Source organism: Sinocyclocheilus rhinocerous, unplaced genomic scaffold (genome assembly GCF_001515625.1).
Source record: "Sinocyclocheilus rhinocerous isolate Xijiao unplaced genomic scaffold, SAMN03320098_v1.1 scaffold470, whole genome shotgun sequence".
Taxonomy (NCBI): domain Eukaryota; kingdom Metazoa; phylum Chordata; class Actinopteri; order Cypriniformes; family Cyprinidae; genus Sinocyclocheilus; species Sinocyclocheilus rhinocerous.
Window position 1 is genome coordinate 1,075,632 of NW_015637537.1, and position 7,731 is coordinate 1,083,362.

Below are 7,731 nucleotides of genomic sequence, written 5' to 3' on the forward strand. Positions count from 1 at the left end.
GTAAAGTAAAATAATTATTGTATTATTTTTCTTAAAATGCCTTTTATTTTTACAGAGAAATATTACAATTAGGGATGTAACGATTCACTGAACTCATGATGCGATACAATTCAAGATACTAATTTCACAATATGATTTTCTCATGATTTTTTGAACAAAATGAGATTTAAGACAAAAGATAAATGAAAAGGTGTGCTTTTATTATTCCTCAGACAAAAAATGCTGCACATTTCTTTGAGAAATTGTATATGTGAAATAACAAAACTAAATTGAAATTTTAAAGGCACAATATGTAAGATTTTCGTAATAAAATATCCAAAAACTACTTACACAGTGTGATATATTTCATGCAGCTGTGCATTTATGTTATACCAAAAGTTCCCAAGGATTTGTAAATCCAGAGAAATTCAAATTTTAAATAATGACTCGTCCCTGGTCATTGTCGCCTATCAATGACGTAATATCCGCATATCCCCAGTTTCCGCTTGTAGAAACTATGGCAACACACGGACACAAATGCTGCTGTACAGTTAACGTTAAACTAAATCCATTACGGCTGTCGCGAATAAAATGAAAATGAAAGGAAAAGTGTTGACCGCAGCATTACATTTAGATCTGCTCAGTGTTGCACCATGATTTTTTACGCATTTTTACAGTGTTGCGCATTATAACCAATCACACACAAGTCTGCTGAGCTTATGAATGCAATGGCCAATCAGAGGCGTTCAGATGAGTTTTTGTTCAGTGCACGCACTGGCTGACTGAATTCAGCTCTCACGCGAATTCTCTCATCATAAACAACAAAGCGCAGATGTACGTATGATGTAAGAGATTCATTCATAAAACCGTGTATAGACAGCTTTACTGATTATAAGGGGAGTTTTTTGAAAGTGCTTAAACTCGCGCTAGATTTAAGTCAGTCATAAATGTTCTTTGCTCGCATTCTCTGTGTAATGTATTCGCTGTTTGAATAACTGTGGAAGGTACAATTAATAAAAAAATAAATAAAAATTTATTACCTCATCCGTGAACATCCTCCTTCACAGCGTCATCAAGCTTCGCCTTTGTTATTGTTTTGAAAATGCGATCTCTAGTGGCGAAAACTTACATATTGTGCCTTTAAAACAAAATGCAAATCAAATAAATAAATAATACAAATAAAAGAGATCTCTGCATATAAACAAATTAAGGCTTTGCCTGTGCTCTTTCCATTTAAAATTAGAGGCGACCACTGCATTTTAATCACAATTTAAACAAAGATGCTTCACACATGCAGCATGAACAGTTTTGATTTAAATTAGATTGTATAATTTCGAAATTTAACGTGAAAACAGAATGGTCCAACTTTGGATTTGTGAAACTAGTATTCTATATAAAATATGAACGAAACAAACAGCAGACGGGCTCTCTCTGACAGCAGGTGGCACTTATGGAACAGCAGCGATACAGCGTTTTCTTAGTTACCGAGGTGCTTATAAACACTATTTAATATGCATTATACAGAGGCAAGGTGAAAAGAAAATACCATCTAAACTCTTATAAAGAGGGTCAGTTCCCCTCAGAGATACATTCATATAAACCTCCACCCCCAATTGTTTCGTGATTTATTTACCATCTTATTTACCAAACTTGAATCGTCATATATTTTTCGTCAAATCATCAATTTTCTGCCCGCTCCATAGAAGAAGACAGTTAACGATAAAGACAAATACAGCGCCCCTAGTAGCAACCTGAGAATGCAGTGCATATTAGTGGGATATAATGGAAATGGAATCTCAGTGTTTTTATAATGGCTGTTTGATTCCTCATATGCAGGTCTACAGTGTTTTGGTGGGTGTGTGTGAGTCGATGCTGAATGGATGAGTCATAGTTATATGCTGCCAGTTCTGCCTGCTTCATCCTCCTGCGAGGAGATTTCTAACACACACCAGAGAGACGACAGGAAATGAGAGATGGAGGGTGAAAGGAAACGATACCTCCTCTCCAACAAAGCTGTTCAAATTTAGCACAGTCCTGAGGCACTGTCTGTATGTGTTTTTATGTGTGTGTGTGTGTCTGTATTGCTTCTGTTGCAGTTTGGTTTGCGTCCATTAATTAAAGTCTGGGGTGTTTTCTCTCTGAGGCGGCAATGTCTCCTCAAAAAAATGTGATGTGAAAAGAATTAACAGTGCAAGAATAAAACATTGCAAAATCAGGTATTGAGTTATTCTGCATCAAATCAAATTTTAAAAACATCCCCAGCTATTTTGCTAATATTTTTTTCTGATAAGAGATGAAAGCCAAAATATAAAATTTGTGATGAAAGCCAAAATATTACATTTGTGATGAAAGCCAAAATATTAAATGCTGCGGACAAAGATTTATATTTATATTATTTCATATTTAATCCACAATTTCCACCAGAGATTTGGAGCCAAATTACAGGAGGAGGAAAATAACTTGGAAAAAGATGACATTGTTTTTTTTGTTTTTTTTTACAATTTTAGTGAAATATGCTGACTTAAGCAATCATTGTTGCAGTATATGCCACTGGTGACAGTTCAAAAGTGAAAAAAAAACAAAAAAAAACACACTTTTCATGTTTTCCTCTTCAATTTTCAACTTCCCTCAATGTTGAAAGCATGCCTTTAACTCAAGAAAAATAAAAGATCTGAATATCTTTTTAGATGTTTTTTTTTTTTTGGACTACATTTTTAAGCCCCTATAAGTTTCTGTTCTAGAGAAATGGGGATCTCAGTGTGGCTCTTTGAGTAAAGTGTTAAATTGTACACATTATCAAAAACCAAATGTGGGTCACTTTGCGTATAGCTGATACTTTTTTCTTGTGTAGAGGGAAAATAATCTTGTTTTCTATCCCTCCTAAATAAATAAGTAAATAAATAAATAACAATTATAGAACATTGAGTGCCAAAATATTATTTTTCCAAAGTTTGTAACTCAAGAATTACTAAAGACATCTCATTATTCTGTGACATTCTGGATCTTAACAAACTTTTACTTTTGATATCTTCATTTTTAAGGTCCTATACTGTCCATTTTCCAAATATAGGGGGATTTCACTTCATCTCTCTCTGCAAATTTGAATTTTTACCCATTTTAGCTCATTGTGTTTTCATTGAGCGCATTCATTATGTCACATGAGATAAGGCAGTGTCTTCATCATGTTATTTTTGGCTGGTTACCCTTTCAATGTTATAATGGCCATTTGTCTTGTTCACAACTAGTTTGCACAATGGACTGAATGGGTCAGACTAGTAGAAATGGATGGACTAATTAGAAACTATACTTCTCTCGTGAATGCACAAAGTAAGTTTTCATTGAATAATGACATATTTTGTTCTGTTTCTCACAAAAGGCTTGAAATATAGTGTCATACTACATTGTATTGGCCACTTTCACAAGAAAGTCATACAGATTTGAGGGTGAGTAAATGAGGATGATTGAGCCCTTAAAATCATATCCATAATACTGTCAGAGACAGCAGCACTGGTCTTAAATCAGCAGAGAGAAATGTCTCCAAGCATTGTTCAACAATTTCATCATTTGCCCTTGAGTATTGGAAACATAGCTGTAATTTTATCTTTGTATCTCTGTACAATAGAGAAATGACATGTGAGACACTCAGTGAAGAAACCTGAGTAGTGCATGCTGGGACACAGGGTTCACATCACAATGGAGGTGGCACAGAAACATCAATGTACAGCCAAAGAAATGTGCTGGTTTCTCCACCTTTTTATGGCTTCTGTCTCTAGATTGAGGACAGCACTGGTTAATTTAGATTTTATCCAACAGGAATCGACTGGAACAATAAAGCGGTTTCTGCATGACAGAGGATGAGCTTGTTGAGGTTCAGCCAAGAGTAAAGTTGTTTCAGAGGTGGCACAAAAACATACGTAAGCTGTAAAATTGTCATCTTTTAGAGGTGGGACTACATTCAAAGGTGGATTCATGTATTTTTAAGTGTTAATATAATACCTGTGGATGTACTATGTATTCATGTTGATTTGAAAAACTTTTCAGCCACTTTCAAGAAACATTTTAATTATAACTTTTTACTGTAATATCACTTTTAGAATAACGTTTTCCTCACATGCTGAATACATGAGACATTTTTTAACAAATATAATGAGTTATTAATAGTGATCGACCGATATTGATATTTTTATTACCGATACCAATTATTTGCATGTTTATGTGCCCGATAACGATATGCAGAACCGATATTTATTTACTGTAATAAAGTAAATAAATGACTGAGTGAAGTAAGAACATACTTCACTTTGGTTTTTCCTCTTTTCAGTCATCTTTTTTTTTTTTGTGTTGAAAATACAAAAGCTCAGGAGGAGCATTTCCTGAGCATCAACCGCATCAACCCGGTGAGTGAACAGCAATATGAAAGCGGCTTCACGAGACTAATGATGAACAAATATACAACAGAGAGTGAATTAAATTCAGCACTTTCATTTCCAACATGCGCTCATTCATGGCTGCATATTATTTAATTCAGGCAAAGTTACGTCTTTATTGGGACAGGACTTGACGGATTATTTTACATGACTCCGTGAGTTCGTCTCTATTTCTTCGAGCCAAGCTGCATAAACTACATAACATAAAAATCAGGCATTTATGTAATGCATCTAATTTGTGCATAAATGGCTGTTATGTTAAATAAAGTTGACTAACTACAGTAAATCAAGTGCCCGTGAACGCCGTTGTTGTCGTCTTGTTTCCCCTCAGATGCGCTGCAATGGTGATCCTGCGCGCAATTCTCAAAACATCCACAAGATGGCGGCGTTTATCGGTGAATCCGATATTACAAAACCGATATCCGATTATGGTAAAATGCTTAAATATCGGGAAAAATATCGGTAAATCGATATATCGGTCGATCTCTAATGATTTCTTGCATTTGATACTTTATTTGAACTAATCATTATTGCCTCATGACTTGACGGATTATTTTACATGACTCCGTGAGTTCGTCTCTATTTCTTCGAGCCAAGCTGCATAAACTACATAACATAAAAATCAGGCATTTATGTAATGCATCTAATTTGTGCGTAAACGGCTGTTATGTTAAATAAATTTTACTAACTACAACAAATCAAGTACCTGCACCATGCCGTTGTTGTTGTCTCGTCTCCCCTCAGACTCGCTGCAATTGCGATCCTGCGTGCAATTCTCAAAACACCCACAAGATGGCGGCGTTTATCGGTGAATCCGATATTACAAAACCGATATCCGATTATGGTAAAATGCTTAAATATCGGGGAAAATATCGGTAAATCGATATATCGGTCAATCTCTAGTTATTAATTCAGATATTAACTCTTTTAGAAGTCACCACTCCTAATATGTCAACAAAATATATACTTATTCAAAAAAAAAATACAGTACATGTATTTTTGTATTTTATTCTTCTAGACCATTTTCAGGACATCCATTTTATGCCCCCCCAAAATATCCATATGGATTTTTAATCCAGAAATGTAACATGCTAATCATGTTACTAAATCAGGGTTTGTTAAAGTCATTGTATTTAGGAATTACATACATACTATGCATAATACAATGTTGGCAAAAACTAATATAAACATACTTCACTCCTTTATTTAAATTGGTAAAATTGTTAACAATTGAAACAATAGACTATTGCATTCAAGTGTTTCTCAATTAAGTAAACATTTGTAATAATTTTTACTCAGTTGTAAGGGAATTAATCATTATTAATTCATTCAGGTTTATTTCTAGCTCAGGTTCTAAAAGAACTCGATCTGAGAATTCGAGGTCCACCTGATCAAACTGACTTTGACTTTAAATAGTTTATACTTTTAAATCAAGGGTCGTCCAGCGAGCCGGTGATTCTCAGTATATTTTAACAAATTAAATATGTGTTTTCCTGGCCACGGTTAACACACTTATGATAATTTGTCAGCTCTTAAGAGAGAGGTAACGTTGATCTTGGCAAAGTTTTAACCTTGAAATTATATGACACCAGACACTCGATTATTTATAAATGAAACATGAAATTCATTGGCTATTCTAGATTACATCAAACTAAGCTAAAACACACATACACACAAACATACAGTTTCAGAGGAAGAAAAATTATGTTAACGGAGTTCTGAGTTTCATAGTTCTACCTCGTTTTCACGAGGGATGCGAATTCACCTTAAGAATTCACAGAGCAACGAATCTAAATTCACCAGTTCAGCAGATTAGAGAGTTGTTCGTTTACTTGCGTTCTGCTGGTTAACAGCTGAGGTGATTCCGTTGCTGATGCGGGCTTCCGGGATGTCTTTGAGGGAACCCCGTTACGGGTTGGTCATGTAGGTGGGTCTGTTGTGAGACATAGATCCTACACATTGCTTTTACAAGTAGTCCTTAAAAAAAGTAACAAATAAATAAATTATGAGAATAGAGTAGTTTTGTTGTTTGTATTAATTACATACAGTTCTGCTCATAAGTTTACATACCCCTTGCAGAACATGCAAAATGATTTTAATTATCTTGATATTTCTTATTTAGTACTGTCCTGAATAAGCTATTTCGCAGGTGTTTACATATATTTACAAGAACAAAATAATAACTGACTTTATGAAAATGTATAAAAACAGGTATGTTAGGCCGCATTTAGCTCAGCATGGGAGAAGTTGAAAGATTGGATATTAATTTGCCATCTCATGCCAACACGTGTGATGTTTAAGCATCTAACGTGAAGTATTCCTGTAGTTTTGAGTACAGTAAGCTTCTCAGTCCTGCCTCTTACAGATTCTTCGTCATTGTAAACAAGATAGTGGGACGATATTTATAGACCCTTACATAATCACATTCTCAGTTTACTTACTGCTACACCACACCTCATCCGAGGGCACTGTGTGTGTGTGTGTGTGTCGCTGCAAGGGCACAGGCGTGGTTTGTTGTTTTTGAAGTAATTGCCATTTTCCGTGTGTTTGCATGTGTGTTTATCTGAGCACATGACTCATGGTCAGAGTGTGTGTGGTGCTGTATGTGTGCATAAACTATTTCATGTAGCATTTGATTTAATCAGCTTTTGGCAGTAGGTTTATATGAAGCTGTGTGAGCTCTCTTAAAACTGGCTGTAAAAGATATTAGTGGTCCGCACAAATATTTTCATTAAAAAAAAAAATCTGTAGTGTGCGTAACACAAAAAGTGTTTTTCTTATATCATTTTAAAATTAATCATAAACTAATTATATTAACAAATATACATTTGTTGTCACTTTTTTCATTTATGCACTTTTACAAAACATTTTTGGTGGAAATATATAGCCTATATAAGGACATAAAACATCCATTTGAATTAAAAGCAGAATTTATTTGTTCATTTTGATTTCCTTCCCTCCATCACCACTCATTTACCTTAAAATAATAGTAAATAGTCATTTTATTATTATTTTTTACATTGAAAGCCTAATTGAATAATGTGCATGTAATCAATGTGGTTCTACTCTTAAAATCGAAAGAAAATTGATTTATTAATTTACTGGTTTTACCATGTTCTTGTCTGAACTGAAGATGATAACTGTCCCGTTTTGACTTTGCTAAATGATTTTCTTAGACAAATGTGACCCTGGAGCACAAAACCAGTCTTAAGTACAACCCTCTACGCACACCTTGGCAATATAATCGCCATTGGCTAGTAAATTTTTTTGTTTACTCGCCAGACTGATATACTATTTTACACACACACACACACACACACACACA

The 7,731-nt window shown here is 34.5% G+C and overlaps 1 protein-coding gene across 1 annotated transcript in view; it reads left to right on the plus strand.

Annotated features, from left to right (window-relative positions):
• LOC107748970 (AP2-associated protein kinase 1-like) overlaps positions 1-7,731 on the plus strand; it is a 53,736-nt gene that overhangs the window by 15,062 nt on the left and 30,943 nt on the right. The window lies entirely within an intron of this gene.